Raw genomic sequence first — 22,318 nt, forward strand, 5'->3', positions numbered from 1 at the left:
ATTAAACAAATCAGAAAGGGTAAGAAGAACTAGGGAATGTCAATTTTGACTTTTCGTAATTTTAGAAATATGAATTCAAGAATGTTTTTGAAAAACTGAAAGGAAATTACTGGTAGAATTAAAATTGGGATACATGTTTTCTGTGGTAGATGCTATTATTTATCACAAACATTCAAAAGGCATTCTCTGGGTAAGGGTTATATTTCTTCACCTCTTAGATATTAGGCTTGGCCACATGATTTCCTAAGGCCAGTGAAATGTGTTTTAAAAGCTTTACGAGTCAGTGAATGGCTCCCTCTGTACTATAATTCTCTTTTTCTCTAGACTGGCAGTATTCTAGAGAAAGACCACCCCAACAGCCTAAGTCCTGGAATGGAGAAGAGACATGGAGAAGAGATGTAGCTAACCAGCAACAAATTTATATTTTGAATAAAATAATAAACTTTTGTTGCTATTGCTTCTAAAACTGTATGGTTGTTTTTTTGCATCAAGAGGATCTAACTTATCCTGACTAACATGCCATCTTGTCATTATACATTTAAAAAATAAAGTAAAACAAACTACTGAAGCAGTAAGAAAACACACATACAGAATGTAATCCATCTTGGAAAAAAATAGCTTTTTCACAATGGGTTTGCTGCCAGAACACAGGTGTCATGAAAATTGCACCTAAATCAAAGCCAAAATGGGAAAGGAAAATACTCATATTAACATCGTCATCATTGGACACGTAGATTTGGGCAAGTACATCTACTGGCCATCTGATCTGCAAATGTGCTGGGATCGACAAAAGAACCATCAAAAAATTTGAGAAGGAGGCTGCTGAGATGGGCAAAGGCTCCTTCAAGTATACCTGGGTCTTGGATAAACTGAAAGCTGAGTGTGAGTATGGCATCACCTTTGATATCTCCCTGTGGAAATTTGAGACAGGCAAGTATTATGTGGCTATCAGTGATGCCCCAGGACATAGAGATATTATCAAAAACATGGTTATAGGCACATCTCAGGCTGACCGTGCTGTCCTGATCGTCACTGCTGGTGTTGGTGAGTTTGAAGCTGGTGTCTCCAAGAATGGGCAGAAGCATGAGCATGCTCTTCTGGCTTACACACTAGGTGTGGAACAACTGATTGTTGGTGTTAACAGAATGGATTCCACTAAGCCACCCTACAGCCAGAAGAGATACGAAGAAATCATTAAGGAAGTCAGCACCTACATTAAAAAAAATTAAAACCGAACACTTTGATTATGAAAAAAATGAAAAAAAAAGACAAAAAAAAATACAATCAAAAGAAAACAAGTTATTCTAGTATCAAAGGAAAACAAATCAACTATATGTTGTTTATAAGAGACCATATAAAAGAAAATGCTATTTTAAAAATAAGAACTTTGGCAATACATGACAGATAAACACAAACTAAAAGAGAACAGGCTGTCAGTGTCAGACATTGTAGAATTCAAGGCCAAAATATCACCAAGCCAGGAAAAGAAAACCATTTTAAGTGGCCAATATTTTAATCCGCAATGAAGAACAATGTAGGATACTCTAAAATATCAAATTGTATGAGAAAAACTGTAAAATTCCATTTAGTTATGGTTAGGTAATATAAGCAACAGGGAACACAGACCCTAAACCCTTTCTCTAGTCATGTATCTAATCTTCACCTGATTATTGGGCCCAATCCGATTTCTACCATCCAAAGATGGAGTGAAGTCAAGTGTGAGGTGATCCTCAGGAATGCCAGTGAAATGTGTTATTTTGTAATAAGAGAAGTTCAAAGGTAAATGGTTTATTTATATGGGCTGTGTCAAAATGCTCCTATGCCATAATGACCCTGTTAAAAATCCTTGATGTCAAAAGGCAGAAATCAAAACAGCTATAGTAAAATAGCTGTGTCAAAAGTGTTACATCAAATTTCATATAATCATCATGGACTGTACAGGCCAAAAACTGTAAAAAAATTTAAGGGGTATTAAAAGAAAAGTAGTTTTAGAGAGGCATTTTAGCTCAACATTCCTTATATATATTTTTCTAAATGTGGCAAAATAAGAAATTAGACTGAGTAATGTAATATAGCTAATGAAATACATGTAGATCATACTTTGTTGTCTAAAAAAATACTGTTTTTCCAGAAGTTATGAAAGGTGTACAAAAATTGATTATGCATTAGTGGAAAAATATTAACAAATTTTTTAAATGCAGGGATTACTTAAGTACTGGTTAAAAACATATTTTTTTAAAGTTAAATTAAAAATTCAGTAATCTAAAAAGAAATAACTTTTGTAAATTTCTTTTTTAAAATTTTTATTGAATCATAATTGATTATACGTATTTTGGATGTTCAACATCAACATGTGTTGCTCAATTCAATATTACTAGCATATATATTGTTACAAATTGTACTTATTCCTTGTGCCCCTTGTCCAATCTTTCCCCATCCCCATCTCTCTCCCCCCTCTAATTACCCTAGATTTCTTCTCTCCTTCTGAAAGAGTAATGGTTACTCTGTTGATTTGTTGCCTAGATGATCTGTCCAATGCTGAGAGGTGTGATCAGATCCCCCAATATTATCTTAGAGCAGATTCTTCTTCTGTTACTCTGGAATGAGCTTTGTGGAGAGACGTCCTCTTCTATTCTTTTGTCTCTGTTGATGACTCTACTTGTATCAATGCACTCCAGTGGCTGGTGGACCATCTGCATGGTGATGGTGACATCTAGCCACTAGTTGGTGGTGGTGCTGGCAGTGTGCCTGGTTGTGGGAGGGGGGTCTGGTCCCCAGCCCCATACCTCAGGATTCCGGGTAGGCCCTGTGGCGCTGGTGGTGTGCCTGGTTGTCCTCCCTTTCTGGCTTGATAGCCTAAGGGACTTCTGGTTGTTGTAGGTGTTCTTTGGTGAAATGAGACCTTTACTAGTTAATCTCAAACTTTGTCTCTGGTTGTGGGTACTCTGTTTTTTGTTTCAGTTCTGTATTGGATTATTTGCTGTTCCCACCACTTAAACTCTGTGCTGGAACTGATTTGTGGTCCTTTGCTTACTTCTAAAGTGGGGGAACTTGCTGTGAGTACCAGTACTTGAGCTCTGTGGTTGAGCTAATGCTGCTTTGCTGTTGATTCCCTGGGGAAGCCTTTTTGTGAAGTTCGGGTTTTAATGGTTGACTTTATAGGACTTCCAGTTTTAGTGAAATCCAATGCACTTAGGTTGTATAGAAACACTGGCCTGGCCTTCAGTCTTTTCATCAAACTGCACACCACGCAATTCTGTATTCCTGCCCAGTCTCCTCAGAGTGGTCCTACACTGACTGGGGTGCAGATCAGCTGTCCTTGCTGTGTCCCAGTGTTCTCTTGGTGTTCCCACCACCCGTGCTTCAAACACTTCCCATGGAATGGGCTGTAGGCCAGTTCCTTGCAATGACTCACTGGCTTCTGAGTGGCTCCTTTTTCAGTTATTGTGGCTCCACACTCCTATGTGGGTCCACAGGACCTCTATTACTGGTCTTGCTGGCCTGGGGGCCACCAAGGCCCTCTTCTTCCCTGTCGTCTTTGTGCAACTTCATCTGAAGGGCACAGCTGTGGCTTTTGCTGGCTCCTGCTCTGTGTACTCAGCAGCTCCAGCCTAGAAGTGGCTGGGGCTCAAAATGGTTGGAGAGGTTTTTTCTTTCTCTCTTCATGGCTTCTCTGGCCTTCATGCACTCCATAGGTTTCTCCTCCTCTTCCCCTGAGCTCTAGCAGCCCCAGCTTGGCTGTTAATGCTTTTTAATAGTTGTAAATTAGTTGATTTGTGGGAGAGAGTGATGCTGGGCACTGTCTATTTTGCCATCTTGACTGGAAGTTCCTTCTGTAAATAATTTCTAAGGACTGGTTGGTTATCTTATTTGGGAGAGCATGGTGCTGATAACACCAAGGTCAAGGGTTTGGATCCCCATACAGACCAGTCACCAAAATAATAATAATAATAATAATAATAATAATAATAATAATAATAATAATAATATAATTATTATTTCTGGGACAAAAAAGAAATCAAAGCTGTAATAATATGTAAATAATTTTTGGTTTGTAACTGACAACCTCAAATATCAGTAACTTACAACAGCAAATATTTACTGATTTGAGTAAAGTTTTGATGGTAACAGCTGGCTTCAAGCTTCAGATGAGGTTCAGGTCTTTTCCATGTGTCTTCATTAATGTGGGTCATGCTTTTCTCATAAGATCCCAGGAGCACAAGACAGCTAGACAAACCAGGCCAGCATATTTAAAGCCTCTACTCATCTCATTTCCGCTATAATTACATAGGTTAAAGCAAGTCATGTGACTGAGTCCAATATCAGCAGGGTGTGGAAGCCTAAGTCACTCACAGAGAAAGGCAAGAAAAAGTTGAACGATAAAGGTTATGGATTTATAATCCTATTATAGCAGTGAAAAGTGGGGGGAAATTAGCCATTTCATAAAAATATGTTTTAAAAAATATAACAACAGTATCAATATGCATCAAAACACACCCTTACTTTTTTTTCCCATCAGTATACAATAGATTTAATAAGCATAATAAACACTTTGAAGAAAATACTTAGGACCCTTGGTCTGCTCTTGCTCTCGCTCCCCATTTATCTCAGATTTCCCTGAGAACAGAATGAGTGATACCACGTTGTTCTCTTCTATTCTTTTTTTTTTTAAATTTTACTTCTCAATATATAGTGGGGAGGGGATGGGGTGGAGAGGAATGGGCATGAAAATCAACTACAATGCACACCCTTACTTTTTAAATGATTGAATAATGGCAAATAAAATAAACAAGATGAAAATTGTACTAGAAAATAAACCATAAGATAAAATTAGGATAAAGTAATTTACAAAGTTAAAGAGATGAAGTAAATATACTCATAGCTTAGCAATATATTTGTTAAATGAATTCAATGAAAGCATAATTGAAAAGACAAGTATAATCAAAATTAGAAAGGTATATACATGTGCCATATGTTTTGGATCGTGATTTTCTTTTCCTGGTTTTATATATATCTGGTGTACAGTTCATGATAACACTTGAATATGTAAGTAAACTATGTGATCCTTTATGATTTCATAAGTTACCAAGGCTCAAGTATTAAAAGTCTCAATAAACTTATTTAAGGAACAAATTTACATTTTTATCTAATAATTATTCCAATAAAAGCATTAAGCTAAGATATTTTTACAACTAACTTCCTACAAATATTAAAGGAATAAATCAATCCTATATTACTTAAACATTTTCAGAGTGCAGAAAAAGGAATGATTCCTGTTTGTGTTATGGAGGCAATACATTTCTAATCCTGAAATTCAACCTAGATAGGAAAAGAAAACAATACAATATAAAACAAAACTGAAAATCACTGATAAATGTATGTGGTAGTGTGGTTGCTTGGAATATTATTTCCAAGTGTTTGCTCCCTACCTGTTATAGAATTACACATCTATGCCTCTTACCATATGACTTTCCAGTACATTATATTAAGGTATATGGATTATATTTTCCCACCTTATTGATGTTAGGCTTGGCCTTATGAGTTTCTTGGGCCAAAGGCATAAACAAGAAAAGACTTCTAATCTGGTTTTTTTGACTTGCTTGGCCTCTCCTCTTGTGCTTCTGTATTCTGCCAAGAGAAGTGCATGTTTCCAGAAGCTGCTGCCCCTTTAGGCTTGACCTGAGAATGAAAGTGTGGAGCCAGCCTGAAACTGAGCGCAAGCCTGGAGCCCAACCTGGCCTAGCCAAGCCCATGAGCATGAAAATCAATGTTTTTGTGGAGAGAACTGAGATCTTAAGGCTGTTCACTAAATGTCAGAAACCATCCTAGTGCAGCATCATGAGGGCTCATCACGTTCCCCTTACCACTCCCCCCCACCAATGATATAATCAACTCCCCCAAATCATAAACAGATACATCATATTTGGAATAATATAATAAAAAGTGTTACCATTAGTTTTCACTATAAAATGATTTTTGTATTTTAACTTTAGTCCTTGTTTCCTTCTTGAAGAGATATACATTTTCCAGCTTACCTCTTATTAGTTTAATAACTTTGGGTAAGTTGAGCTTCCATTGCCTCTGTTTTCCCATCTGTAAAATGGCAATGTAATCGTACCTACTTCCTTATATGGTTGCTGTGAAGGTTAAACGCGTTAATATGAATCAATCCTTTAGCACTGTGCCTGGCACTTGTAGGTGCTTAATAAGAATTCGTTTTATTACTCTTCTTCCTATTATTATTTTATTGACTCAGAGCAAATATAAGTATGACTTACATATTACAATTTGTAAACTTTATTCAATGTATAAACAATTTCTATTTTTTTATACATTTCTGACAATTCTCGCTACATCATTGGAGCATTATATTGTGATGCGGAGAGGGTGTTTTAGTCTCGGGTAGAAGGAATATTGAGATTTTATATTACTAAATGCATTTGCAAAAAACTGAACTGATTGCCTGAAAATCAAACCCAGCCTTGTAATAAGTAATAATTTATCACAAATAGTTGGGTTGACTGAGAGAATGCAAAAGCAGTTCCATATTAGGAAATACATTACAATAGTTTATCATGTGAGTCAAATGAGATGTTTTGAAAAGACAGCTTTGTAAAAGCTGGTTTACAATTCTTAAAGCCTCTTAAGGACTGATAGAAACAACCAAAGAGAGGGAAACGTAGAGGCAATATTTCCATTAGTACTACAACTAGAGAATACTGACTACAACATAGCATATGCTTTGAGTAATTTTTGTCACATGCAATATAATTTGGGGAAAAAAATGCTGAAAGACAATGAGAACCAGTACTCAAATTCCCCAGGAAAATGGTACAAAGATTTAGGAAGTAAGTGGAAAAAATTCAGGCAAAGTGTACTAGCCTGATAATGTCCCTTAATTTGGTTGGAGAAGATCTAGAAGTGAAGCTGGGCTCTGAGAGACTTGAAACAGTCACATGTGTACCTTCTTGCTCCTGCAGATTAAAAGCAATCATGGGCCTTAGCAGCAAAAGAAATGGAGGAAAAAGTATTGGATGATTTCATTATATTTTTTGTGTAGTAAGCACCTTAAAAGTGGCAAGAGCATAACTAATCCTGGGAGGAAATTCACTAATTTACCCAAACTATATTTGAATGTAGTAAAGATTAGGGGAGAGACTGTGGAGAGACATTTAGCTGTGTTCATAGGGGCAGAAAATAGCAGCAAAGGTGGCTGTTCAGAAAAGGAAAAAGTACGTGTCTTTACCAACATAAAACTAGAACGCCTCTGAGATTTATTCTAAACCAAGAGATTTCAGATCTGTTCTCCAGAGTCCTAGATTGCTCTAGAGGTGATTAAGGAAACACCATCAGGGTCAATGGGTATTCATTTCAAGATCTCTATTCATTTTTTTTTCATAACACCCTGTTCCTATTTGATGTGAAAGATACACTCTCATCTTTCTCTCAACTTCTTATAACATCTCTTTACTCTATTTGTATTTCTTCTGTTGCAGCTCCTTTGTTCTGAGGTTTATTATATTTTTTCTTAAGAATCATTACATGCTTAGTGCTATTCTAAGGGTTTTATAAATTTTGAATAGTATTTATAATTGTACATATATATGTAATATATATGCATTCATATGTAAATGTATATTCCTTATTATTATCCTGAGAGGTAATCACTATTGTTAATCCCATTTTAGAAATGGGGAAACTGAGACACAGAGATGTTGGGAAACTTACCCAAGGTCACACAGCAAATGGCAGCACCAGTATTTGAACCCAGGTGTTCTGGCTGCCAGAGTCCTTGTTCTTAACTACCACAAGATGCTTCCACTCTTTAGTACTTGATTTTTATAGTGTCAGCTTTTCTAAAATCTCAGGAGATTCCTCATGGTGTGTGCTTTCTTTCTTTTTTCTTTTTCTTTTTTTGAGATTATCTTCTTTGCTACAGCGTGAAAGCTGTTCCTTTAATTTAGCATTCATCTGGAACAATGAGAAATGCATCTGTCTAGGGAAATGACAGTGGCCAGCATTCAGTGCATGGTTCTTTTGCCATTCTTTCTGAGGGCACTGCCCTGCCTCTTTGGGCTGCATATCCTCAGTCACTGCTCCCTCTTGGGGGATAGATATCTGGGCAACTCCTTACTCAAAAGAGAAGGAGGTTGCAGTGACTCAGTTGATTAATCAAGAATTTTTTTGACTACATAAAATTTCGCAACCCCTTTATGGAAAGAATACACTGTAAATTGTATTAATTAACAAATAATAAGCTAGGAAAATGCATTTGTAACGCATATTTACAGTTGAAATTTAATAGCCTTAATAAAAAAAGATCTTACAAATCCATAAAAATGGCGAACACCAAGATCAGAAAATGATAAAAGATCATAAAAAGGAAATGCAAAACAGAAAATATTCTTGAGAATATTTTATATTTCCTACTTATGAAGTGTAACATAAAACATTGCACTATGCTTGCAAAGATAAAAAAGTAGTGTTCTGTGCTGATCAAGATGTAGTCAAGTGGACACTCTCACAGCGTTTGCTGAGCATGTGAATTGGTACAACTTTTCAAGCTTGTCGCCTGGCAATATGAGGGTACTTCAAAAAGTTCATGGAAAGATTTGTGTGATCAGTTTTTGTTCTATTTTTCCAGAAACTTTTTGAAGTACCTTCATACATACCTGAATCAGTTAAGATTTATTTCAGCTGTAACAGAGACCACTAAATAAAAGAATACTTAACAATATTGAAGTTTCTCTTTCACATAGTGTGTTTTAAACCAAGATTAAATATACAATTAAGAAAAATAACTTATTAAAAGAAATATAATATCCTTAGGAGGATGAAAGTGTATCTGTCCCATGTAAAAGAGACATGCTATTATGAAAATAGGATAAAAGCAGATTTCTGAGTTCTCTCAAAACATCAGAAGATTCATTAATAATGAGCCATCATTTCTGCATGACATTAATCTGTGGAAATGAGTATCAGTCACCACCTTTAGATGGGAGTTTTGTCCAATAATGCTGGAATGATTAAAGAATTCATGGTATATCAAGTTAATGTAAATTTGCAGCCATTTAAAAGAATGAGGTAGAAATAGCTGTGTTAATATTTTTTAAAAAGTGATATTAAGCAAAACTAACAAGTTATAGAAGAGTGTATATAGTGTAAACTCATTCTGTAAATATATGCGTGTATCTATTTATAAATAAATCACATGTATGTGAAAAATTTGGGATACATATGTATATTTTATTGTTTTTCTCTGGGATTTGGAGAATTGTTTATTTTCATTTCTTTTTAGGTGATATTTTATTTTCATATGTACATACTTCTATTATTTAATATTTCATTTAATATATACTATCAAACATCTCAAATACTTACTGTGTGCCAGGAAAAATAAATTTTTATGAGTATCATATATTCAAAAATAAAGATATTTCTGTTACTATAAAATAAAATGAAGAAACCAACAAACAAACAAAAATCAAAAATCCAACTTAGGCTCTTCTGAAAAATCCCTCATTTGAAATAAAACCTGGGAAAAAAATCAAATATTATCCAGTGAGGCCTACTATGATAAAGCATTAATAATCATCTCTAATATTTACTTTATAACTAAAAAATAGTTTATTCAGTCTGTAAGTTTTAGTATTATCATTTACTTTGAGACAATTAAAAAATTGGAAATCATTAATATCCATTTCTGGGAATCATATTTCATTTTAGCTAAAATGAATGCATCCTGTTAAAGTGGTTTCTATTTAATGACAATTTATAAATATGGTTTCCAGGAATTTGAACAACTCTTTTTAATGTTTCTATAAATCTTGACAAGGTAAAGTGGATGAATATGAACATATGACAGCTGTAGCAAGCCGAGTGATGACAAATTATGTAGAAGCTATGAGAGAACAGATTTTTTTTTTCAGGCTAACTATGGAATGTACAGATACTAAAGTGAATATTAAATTTTAGCTGTTGTTTTCCTCAAAGCATGAGCAATTTTACTGTCAATATACTTCCAGAAGGAGAGACCTATATTCATACAATTTTCTTTCATTTTAACTAAAACATAGATTCTTAAGCTTTGAGAATCTATGGGAAAATTGAAAATCTTCAATGTTTCTAAGTATGGATAGTGTTCAGAAATTAATCATTATTTATAACATAATAAACATATGTTATAAAATATGAATATATAAGCCAAAAATAAGGAATAAAAATAGAGCCTAGGCCTGTCTTATTTAAAGCCTTATGTTTTTAACTACTTCTATTCCTAGTAAATAACTATACTGAAACACAGACAAAATGTTTAAAGAGCATTCATTAGGTAGGTGTCAGTCACTGTGCTTACTTCTAGATATACACTTAGTAACAAGAAAGAGAAGGTCAGTCTCTGTCCTCATGGATCTTATTCTCTAGTGGGAAAGCACCCAGCATGCAAGTAAATAATCACTACAACAATAGCAACAAAACTCTAGAGATTGTACTGTTCATTATGAAGGAAACAAACCAGAGATTGTGATAGTGAAAATAGGGAAGAGAAGTTCCTACATGTCAGTGGTCCTGAAATATTCTCGGAAGAGGTGGCATTTCAATTAAGATAAAAAATTAAGTACAGCTCAGTCACACGAATAGAGGTGGTTGGAGAGTGAGGAGAGAGAAGTGCAAAAAGAGGGAAAATATTGTTAGATATAATAAAATATGGAAGAACTGGAATACTTCAGGTTCAAATGAAAGAGGATCATGTGGTTGGTACATAGTGAATGAGGGACGAATTCTAAGAAAGAAAGTGAGAAAAATCATCAGAGGCTTTGAAGACCACAGCAAGGACTTTAGATTTTCTTCCATGTGTAATAGAAAGTCATTTAGAGATTGTTTACAGAGGGATTTTAAACATTCATTTATTTAACACTTATTTTCTGAATGCCTACTGTGTATCAGGAAGTGTCCTAAGTGCTGGAGAAACAGCTCTGAAAAAGAGAGACAAAAATCACAGCCCTCAAGGGGTTATATTCCATCTACTGGTAAAGCTAGACAATAAACATCAAATATTAATATATATATATATCACTTTAGAAGTTAATAACTGCTAAATAATAAAATAAAACAAAAAGATGAAATCAGGAATTAGGTTGGTTATGGTGGTGGTGGTGGTAAAAGAGTTAAATTTTAGACAGAGTGGCCCTAGTTCAAAAGAGATATTTGAGTAAAAGCATGAAGAAGATGAGGGGAAAAAGATTTGTAGATACTGGTGAGAAGAAAATTTCAGGTAGAAAGAATAGTTAATGTAAAAGCCGTGATGTGGGCTCCTGTAAAGCAATGTGTGGTGGCCATGAAAACAGGCTGCTCAATGTGACAAGGATACTTGCCTGATGTCTCCAGCTGCTACTGCCCCTCTAGATCTGCCTGAACATTTGTGCTGAACCCATTTTTTCCATGGTCTTTTCCCAGACATTGACTGAGAATTGTGGAAAAATAAGTCAGGCCCATTTTGGCAATGCAAGGGGTCATCCAACATGTAACTTTGACTTGAGTACTTTCTATCATCCTAGCTGAGACTTTCTCAGAGCTGCACTGGAGTCTGAGACTTCCTATCCAATCTGCCTTCTTTCCTTCTATCTTTTCGTGAGTGTCAGATCTTCATCACGGTTTGAAGGCCCTCCCTGCCTTCTTCTACTCCCTCTGTACAATAAGTATCTTGTACATCTAATCCTGTCTTGTCTAATTCTCAGTGGACACAAACCAATGCCCAAGATATGGCTATAGGAGAATGAGAGAGGGAAGGATTTCAAATTTTCTAAGTAATATGGGTGACATTAAAAGACTTTGAGCATTTGATTTTCTACATCATCTGATTTCTGTTTTAACAGGTTCACTCTGGCTGCTACATTGAGAATAGACAGAAGTAAAAAAGGCAAAAAGCAGAGAGACATTTAAAGAGCCTTTTGCAATAATCGATATAAGAGATGACAGCAGTTTATCCCATTCAGAGATGGTGAAAAGTGATCAGATCATGGATATATATTTCAAGGTAGAGCTTATAAGATGCAGTGATGTGAGGTGTGATAAAAAGAGAGGATCTAAGGATCAATATTTTAGTTTAAGATATGTTAAATTGGAGATATTTATTGAACACCCAAGTGAAAATGGTGAATAAGCAGTATATGACTCCAGAGAATTTGCTCTGTTTAAAGATCTAAATATGAGTGACATCAGCATACAAATAATAATTTAAAAATGAGAATGGTGAGATCACCAAGGGAATAAGGGTAGATAAAAAAGAAAAGTCCAAAGGATTAAGAACTAATTAGTGTAGGGTGGTCAAATAATGTATAACTCAATCTGAAATACTTTTGAGAGTCAAAGGAGAGATATAGATATTTATAACAGAAGAAAATTTAGAAAATTCACAAATATGTGAAAATTAAAAAAACACTCTCCTAATTAAACAATGGCCACAAAGAAAAATCACGGGGAAATTAGAAAGAACTTTGAGATAAAAATCAAATCTCAACATATCAAAACTTTAAGATGCAGTGCTTAGAGGAAAAATATCTATATTAAAACCTATATTAAAAAAAAGAAAAATATCATCAGTAATGTAAACTTCTACTTTAAGAAAATATAAAAAGAAGAGCAAACTAAAACACAAGCAAGTATAAGTAGGAAATAAAGATTACACCAGAAATAAATGAAATAGGAAATTAAAAACAATAGAGAAAATCAACAAAAGTTGATTCGTTAAAAAAGATCAACAAAATTTGCAAAACTTTATCTAGACTGACCAAGAAACAAAGAGAACAAGATTAATAAAATAAGAAATAAAGCAGGGGCATTATTACATTGTCCTTATGATTTTTTGTTGTGGTAAGATTTAGTTTCTTTCTCTTTCCCATTTGCATTTTTGTTCTACCGGTGGGATTTGTTCTTTCTTGTGTATTTGTGGCAGTCATTATTGTTTTTTGGATTCCAGATGCAGGATTCCCTTGAGGATTTCTTGTAGGGCTGGGGGTGTTGTGGTGAAGTCCCACAGTGTTTGTTTCTCTGGAAAATACACTATTTTTCCCTCATTTCTGAAGGATAGCCTTGCTGGGTACAGTATTCTTCATTGGCAATTTTTTTTCCTTTAGTATTTTGAATATATCATGCCCTTGTCTTCTGGCTTGTAGAGTTTCTCTTGAGAAATCTGCTGTTAGCCTGATAGGGGCTTCCTTATGGATGACTTGCTTTTCTCTTGCTGTTTTTAAGATTCTCTCTTTGTCTTTGAGCTTTGCCAGTTTCACTATAATGTGTCTTGGAAAGGACATTTTGGGGCTGAATCTGTTTGGGGATTTTTGAGCCTCGTGGATCTGAAGGTCTATGTCTCTCCCTACACCTGGCAAGTTTGCAATACTATTTCATTGAATAGATTTTCCTTGCCTTTTCCTTTCTCCTTCCCTTCTGGAACACCCTTGATCCGAATGTCTGTGCACTTAAGGTTGTCTGCTAACTCTCTTAGATTTTCTTCATTTTTTAAAATTTCTTTCCTTTCTTTTTTTAATTTTCCCACCTGGGTTATTTCAAACCGAAGGTTTTTAAGATCAGAAATTATTTCATCTGCTTTTTCTATCTTGCTGCTTAAGCTATCAGTTGTAGTTTTTTTTTACTTCATTGAGTGAATCTTTCAGTTCCATGAGTTCTGCTACATTCTTTTTTAAGGTATTATTCTCTTTGTAAAATTTCTCCTTCATATCCTGGGTTTTTCCCCACATTCCATTTTGTTGTTTAACTGAGTCTTCTCATATCTCAGTATGTTTCCTTAAGAATGTTGCTCAGAATTCCTTTTCAGTCATTTCAAGGATTTGCTTCTTTATAGGGTCTGGTATTTGAGAATTACTGTATTCTTTTGATGGTGTCATATTTTCCTGGGTTTTCATATTTCTGGTGTCTCTACATAAATGTCTGGTCATCTGGTATAACAGTTGTGTCTTCTATTACTCTAGAGTGGGCTTTAAGGAGAGAGCTGTCCTCTTCTTTTTCCATCATTGCTGGTGACTCTCCTTGTGTCGATGCAGTCAAGTATCTGGTGGGCCACATGCACAGCAGCTGTGGCTACTGCTGCGGTGTCAAGCCCCTTTTGCAGCAGCCACAGCTGTGGTGGTGGCTGTGGTGGGCCACATATGTGGAAGTGGTGTTTTCAGCATGCTCTCTTGCCTGCTTCTGTATGGGGGTGTTGCCATTGGCTCCTGCCTAGGCCACCAGGTGCTGCTATCTTGCCTGCTTCCAGGATGAGGGGGATGCCTGCCTATGCTCCCAGGCCTGCTATCTTTCCTGCTTCCTGGAAGAGGAGACATGGTGCCTTCAGCTCCTGGCTTAGGCTACCAAGCACTGTTCTCTTCTGTTCTTTACAAACTTGTAAAGTGATTTCAAAACTTTCCATAACTAAATGTTATCTATATGATGACAATTTCAATATTTTATCTCCAGACTATCATATATCTATTATAATCTCTTTTTTCCTTATTTTCTCATTCCATTCTACTCTTTCCCTTACCATACTTTCAATGGTATATATTCACACTTACATTCCTTGAACTTTACTATACTTCAAAGGGCTTCTTTTATTTAATTTAAATGGATCTTAAATAGTTATATTTATTGGGGGGAGAGAAGAATGAGTATATAGATACTGATTATATATAGACCATATTAGAGAAATATAAAGTGAAGTATATTTATTAAAAATTTAAACATTACCCCAATAGAAAAGAAAAACAAAGAGGCAGAGATATAAAAATAATTTTAAAACTGAATAAACTTGGCTGAGAGCAACTGCCACCCAGCAAACGACAAGAGCATACTGGGTATCTGAACATCCAAGAGCAGCTGCTGCCTAACAGGTGGCAGGAGTGCCCAGGGACCTCAGCAGCCAAGGGAAACCCCCTTTGACAGATGAAAGAAATATACCCAAGAAGCTGCCCCTACCCAACAGAGAGAAACAGTGCCCAGGAACCCCAGGGGCTGAGAGAAGCCCCCACCTGACAGATGGCAAGAACATCCCAGGAACTCAAGAGCTGAGGACTGCACCCACTACTGCCACAGACATTGCTGCTGTGTGGGTGGTTTACCACAGCCACTGCCACAGTCACTGCTACCATAAGGGCAGACTGAAACTACAGCAGCAGTCACCACCACAGTGCAGGTGGCCTGTTGACCACTGTACTTCACTGACACAAGTATTCACCAGTGGAGCCAGCAGAAAGAGGTTAGCAAGTGAAGACCCATGACCCATACACCAAACCACAGGGGGAAGTATGCTGCCACATGTGGTAGAACACCTGGGCTGAGAGGTACATGTGCAGCCTAGGCAAATGCCTTGATCTGAGGAAAGACACATGTGGAACTCCCCGAGAGTGCAGAAACCCAGGATACCAAAATAAAGTAAGGGAGAAAATTGCTAGTCAACACCAACCCATCCCACAACCAGGGGAAGAAAGGACCCAGGAAGAGTTTTAGCACATAGGAAAGAAGAAAGAGAAACCCCACTCATGGCTACCCATTCAAACTGAAAAGCTTCAGTGTATCCCATTGCACCCATCAGGGTCACAGTCAGTGTGCCAACAAGCTCACTCAAGGTCACACACTCCAAAGAGTGACAGGGTACCCAGATGCTTCTTCCAAGGCCTTGAGAGCTCACCTACATCCTCAACAAACTCACACAGTGTCACTAACTCAGCAAAGAATTGCTAAGAGCCCCAGCACCTAGGCCATGGAGGCACTCACATGCAATTTCAGCACTGAACACAGCCGAGGTACCTACAGAGAGACTATACTACTGCATCTACCAAAACCAACATGAAAACACCCTAGTCAATGATCAATATAAAACACATCTTAAGGAAGAAGTCTCTCATGAAAACCCACTCCAAGGTAATGGAAGAAACAACTGCTCTACCGGATGACCAGATATCAGCACAGAGATACTAGAAACATGAAAAAACAAGACAATGTGTGATCACCAAAGGAACACAATTCTCCAGTATCAGATACCATAGAGAAGGAAACCCTTGAAATGAATGCAAAGGAATTCTGAGCAACAATGTTAGGGAAACTCAATAAGATGCAAGAAGACTCAGTTAGACAACACAACAAAATGAGAAAAGGTATACATGATATGAATGAGGAAATTTTTAAAAAGATTAATACCTTAAAAAAGAATGTAACAAAACTGAAACTGAAGGATTCATTCAACAAAATAAAAAACACAACCAAGAGCTAAAGCAGCAGCTAAGTTAGAAGAAGCAAAAGAATTTCTGATCTTGAAGATGGTCTTCTTGAAATAACCCAGGCAGACAAAAGAAAAGAAAAAAGAATTTTATAAAATGTAGAAAATTTAAGAGAGCTAACAGGCAGCCTTAAGCACACAAACATCCAAATCATGGGTGTTCCAGAAGGGTAAGAGAAAGGAAAAGGCATTGCAAGCCTATTCAGTGAAATAATAGCAGAAAAATTTCCGGGTATGTTGACAGACACAGACCTTCAGATCCAGGAGGTTCAAAGATCCCAAAGAGATTGAATTCAAAAAAGTCCTCTCTTAGACACATTATAGTCAGACCGGCAAAACTGAAAGACAGAGAATCTTAAAAACAGCAAGAGACAAGCATCCAGTCACCTACAAGGGAGTCTACATCAGTCTAACAGCAGCCTTTTCAACAGAAGCTCCAGAGTGTCCAGCAATGGTGACAGATATTGGCCTTCAGATTCAGGAGGTTCAAAGATCCCTAGACAGATTGAATCCAAAAAGGTCCTGTCTGAGACATGTTGTAGTCAGACTGGCAAAAGACAAAGAGAGAATCTTAAAAACAGCAAGAGAAAAACATCAATTCACCTATAAGAGAGTCTCCATCAGTCTATCAGTAGACTTTGCAACAGAAGCTCTATAGATCAGAAAATAATAGGATAATATATTCAAAATACAAAAAGAAAAAAAGCTGCCAGCTAAAAATACTACACACAGCAAGACTATCCTTCAGAAATGAGAGAGAAATAGTGTATTTCCCAGAAATACAAAACTGCAGGAGTTAACCACCACATGACCAGTCCTACAAAATTCCTCAAAGGAGTTCCACATCTGGAATCCAAAAAATGATAATCACTACCACAAATACACTAGAAAGAAAAACACCCACTGGAAGAAGAGAAATGCAAATAAGATTGAGAAAGAAACTATATCTTTCAACCTGAAAAAACCAACAAACACTGAAGACAATAAAAGAGGAAGAAAGGAGCAAAAGATATTTGAAACATCTGAACAAAAATTGACAAAATGCCAAGTGTAAGACACTACCTTATAATAACAACCTTATGTAAGTGGATTAAATTCCCCACTCAAAACACACAGACTGTGTGATTGGAGTAAAAAGCTAGATGCAACTACACATGGTCTTTAAGAGACTCAACTCACCTGCAAAGACACACACAAACTAAAAGTGAAGGTATGGAAAAAGATGTACCTTGCAAATGGAAAACAAAAATAGCAGGAGAAGCTATTTTTAGATAAAATAGATTTTAAACCCAAAATGGTAATCAGAGACAAAGAAGGTCACTATATAATGATAAAGGGATTTAACCAGTAAGAAGATATAAAAATCATAAATATATATCATCCTACACTGGATCTATACATATATGTGTGTATATATGTGTATATATGTACACATATTTATTTATAAAGGAAACACTATTAGGCCTAAAGAAAGAGATAAACCTCCATACTATAATAGTTGGAGATCTGGATACCCCTCTCTTAGCACTGGACAGATCATCTAGGCAACAAATCAACAGAGAAACAGGATTTAAACTACACTTTAGACCAATTGGATTTGGCAGACATCTACAGAACATTTCATTCAACAACTGCAGAATATAAATCCTTCTCATCCGCACATGGAACATTCTTTAGGATAGACCACATGTTAGTTCACAAATCAAGTATCAACAAATTAGAAAAATAAATTAAATTATTTCAAATAACTTTTCAGACTACAGTGGATTAAAACTAGAAATCAGTAAGAAGCAAAAGTCTGGAAACTATACAAATACATGGAATTTAAACAATATGCACCTTAACAACCTGCAGATCCAAGAACATATTAAGCAGGAAATCAAAAAATTTCTTGAAACTAATGAAAATAAAGACACGTAATACCAAAACCTTCAGGATACTGCAAAAGCAATACTAAGAGTGAAGTTTATTGCAATAAACACTTGCTTCAAAAGAACGGAAAGATTTCAAATAAACAACTTAATGCTGCACCTCATAGAACTAGGAAAACAAGAACAATCCAATCTAAAATTAGTAGATAGAAAGAAATAATTAAGATCAGAAAATAAACCAATGAAATAGAGACCAAGAAAAAAAAGATACAGAAAGCAATGAAACAAAAGACAATTTTTTGAGAAGATGAACAAAATGCACAGTTAACTAGGATACCTGAAAAAAGAAGAGAGAAAACCCAAATAATGAAAATCAGAAATGAAAAAGGAGACATTACAATTAATACCAGAGAAATGCAAAGAATCATTAGAGACTATGATGAATAACTAAGTGCCAACAAATTTGAAAACCTGAAGGAACTGAATGAATTTCTGGACACATATAAACTACCAAGACTGAATCAAGGATAAATAGAAAACCTGAACTGACCAACAATGCACAACAATATTGAAGCAGTAATCAGCAGTCTTCCAACAAAGAAAAGCCCAGGACCAGATGGTTTTACTGCTGGATTCTACCAAACATTTAAAGAGGAATAAATACCAATTCTCTTCAAACTATTCCAGAAAATTGAAACAGGTGTCATTCTCCGAAACTCACTCTATGAGGTCAGCATCACCCTGATACCAAACCCAGACAAAGATAAAACAAAAAAAAGACAACTGCAGGCAAATGTCATTGATGAACACAAACATAAAAATCCTCAACAGAATATTAACAAAAAGAATAAAGCAACACATGAAAAAAATATACACCATGATCAAGTGAGGTTTATCCCAGAGATACAAGGATGTTTCAACATACGCAAGTCAATACATGTGATATACCACATGAACAAATTTAAGGACAGTAACCATGTGAGTATCTCAATAGATACAGTAAAAGCGTTTGACAAAGTTCATCATCTTTTCATGATAAAGACTCTCAGCAAATTAGGTATAGAAGGAAAGTATCTCAACACAATAAAGCCATATATGATAAAGTCACAGCCAATATCATACTGAAGTGATCTACAGATTCAATGCAATCCCCACCAAAATGCAAATAACAATCTTCACAGAAATAGGAAAAACAATGCTAACATTAATATGGAACAGCAAAAGACCCTGAAAAGCAAAAGCAATCCTAAGCAAAAAATAAGTAAACCAGGAAGCATAACACTACCTAATTTCAAATTATACTAAAAGCTATAGTAAACAAAATAGCATGGTACTGGCATACAAAGAGACACTCAGTCCTATGGAACAGAACAGAGAATCCAGAAATCAACCCACAAACTTACCAGCAACTGATCTTTGACAAAGGCCATAGGAATATAAATCGAGGAAAAGACAGCATCTTCAATGAATGGTGCTGGGAAAACTGGATATCCATGTGTAGAAAAATGAAACTAGACCTGTACCTCTTACCATATACCAAAATCAACTCAAAATGGATTAAAAAATTAAATATAAGACTGGAAACTATAAAACTCTTAAAAGAAAACATACGTAAAATACTTCAGGAAGTAGGACTGGGAAAAGACTTTGTGAATAAGACCCCAAAAGTACAGGCAAGAAGAACAACAACAAAAAAATAAATGGGATCATATTTTAAAAAATAAACAATTATTAGCATGAAAAGACAACCTACAGAATGGCAGAAAATATTTGCAAACTATGCATCTGACAAGGGATTAATATCCAAAATATAGATGGAACTCAAAAAACTTAACAGTAAAAAATGAAAAAGTAACCTGATTAAAAAATGGGAAAGGAGAGACCACAAGCTCTGCAGTGCCAATGCATGACCCAGCAGGTAGGCCTCGCTGCCGCCTCCCAACTCCATCCCCAGCCCGGCCGGGTGCATGCTGACAAGAGACAGAGATGGCTCCCCGGAGAGGCCCAAGACCCAAGGCGCCAACACACCCAAGGCACTAGTGGCCAACTGAGCAGATACTGAGGCAGCCATACCAAATTTGCAGCTCCAGCAACATCCTAGACAGACAATAGTGTCAAAACAGTGGACTGTGAAATCCCCTGCCACAATGAATAAACATCAAAGGAAAGATACCAGACATATGAAAAATCAAGAAAGTACACCACCAAAGGGTAATAACTCTCAAGCTCTCGATCCTATAGAACAAGAAGCCACCGAAATGTCTGACAAGGAATTTCTAGTGATAAATCTAAGGAAACTAAATGAGATACTAGAAAACTCAGCTAGACAACACGATGAAATGAGGAAAATTAAAAAGGACCTGAAAGAAGAAATGTACAAGGAAATCAATGCCCTGTAAGAGAATGTAGCAGAATTTGCCTAGCTGAAGAATTCATTCAATGAAATAAAAAACACAGGAGAGAGTTTAACTGGCAGGCTTGCAGAAGCAGAAGAGAGAACTTCAGACCTTGAAAATAGGTAGTTTGAAATAACACAGGCAGACAAAAAAAAAGAAAGAAAGAAAGAAAAAATAATTAAAATCACTGAAGAAAATCTAATAGAGATATCAGACAACCTTAAGCACTCAAATATTTGAGTGATGGTATTCCAGAAGGGGAGGAAAAAGGAGATTGCATTGAAAACATATTCAACAAAATAGTGGCAGAAAACTTCCCAGGTATTTGAAAAGACACAGATCTTCAGATTCAGGAAGCTCAAAGAACCCCAAATGTGTTCAACCCAAAAAGGTCTTCTTCAAGATATGTTATAGTCGAATTGGCAAAACTCAAAGACAAAGAGAGAATCTTAAAAGCTGCAAGAGAGAAGTGTCAAATCACCTATAAGGGAGCCCAAATCAGACTAACATCAGACTTTTCATCACAAACCCTAAAAGCCTGAAAGGAATGGGATGAAATATTCAAAATACTAAAAGACAGAGATTGCCAGCCAAGAATACTCTACCCTGCAAGGCTATCCTTCCAAAATGAAGGGCAATTAGTATATTTATCAGACAAACAAACACTGTGGGAATTCACTACCACATGACCACCCTTACAAGAAATTCTCAAGGGAGTACTGGGTTTGGTACCTGAAAAACAACTACCACTGCCATAAAAAACCAAGAAAAATCGAAACCCACTAGTATAATAAAAATGGCATCAATGAAGAGAAAACAAAACAGAAAAAGCCTGTTTACAATCCAAGGAATGAAGAAATACAGAAAACAAACAGTAAATCAGAAAGAGAGGAACAAAAGACACTTAAGACATCCAAACAAAAATCAATAAAATGATAGGATTAAATCAACACTTTTCAATAACAACTCTTAATGTAAAAGGCTTAAATTTGCCAATCAAAAGACACAGACTGGCTGACTGGATTAAAAAGGAGGACCCAACTATATGATGCCTTCGAGAGACCCACCTCGCCTATAAAGACTCACATAGATTAAGAGTGAAAGGATGGAAAAAGATTTAACATGCAAACAGAAATGAAAAACGAGCTGGAGTAACTATTCTTATATCTGACAAAATAGACTTTAAACTAAAAACCAAAAAAGACATAATGAGGGTCACTACATAATGATAAAAGGATTTATCCATCAAGAAGACATAAGAATCATAAATATATATGCACCCAATGTTGGAGCAGCCAAATTTACAAAGCAAACTCTATTAGACCTAAAGAAGGAAATAGACACTAATACCATAATAGCAGGGGACCTGAACACCCCACTGTCAATAATGGACAGATCATCTAGGCAAAGAATCAGCAGAGAAACACAAGATCTAAACAGCATACTAGACCAATTGGACATGGCAGATATCTACAGAACATTCCATCCAACAGCTTCAGAATATTCATTCTTCTCATCAGTACATGAATCATTCTCCAGGATAGATCACATGTTAGATCACAAATCAAGTCTCAACAAATTTAAAAAAATGGAATTGTACCATGTATTTTCTCAGACCACTATGGATTAAAATTAGAAATCAATAACAAATGAAATTCTGGAAACTATACAAACAGATGGAAATTAAACAGCATTCTACTTAATGGCATATGGGTCCAAGAAGAAATCAAACAGGAAATCAAAAAATTTATTGAAACTAATGAAAAAAATGACACATCATACCA

At 35.8% G+C, this 22,318-nt stretch overlaps 1 pseudogene; it reads left to right on the plus strand.

Moving 5' to 3' along the window:
* The first annotated feature begins 685 nt into the window (after positions 1–685).
* LOC134368149 (elongation factor 1-alpha 1-like) lies at positions 686–1,229 on the plus strand (annotated as a pseudogene).
* The last annotated feature ends 21,089 nt before the right edge of the window (positions 1,230–22,318 follow it).

The sequence above is a fragment of the Cynocephalus volans genome, chromosome X, assembly GCF_027409185.1.
Source record: "Cynocephalus volans isolate mCynVol1 chromosome X, mCynVol1.pri, whole genome shotgun sequence".
NCBI classification, from domain to species: Eukaryota; Metazoa; Chordata; class Mammalia; order Dermoptera; family Cynocephalidae; genus Cynocephalus; species Cynocephalus volans.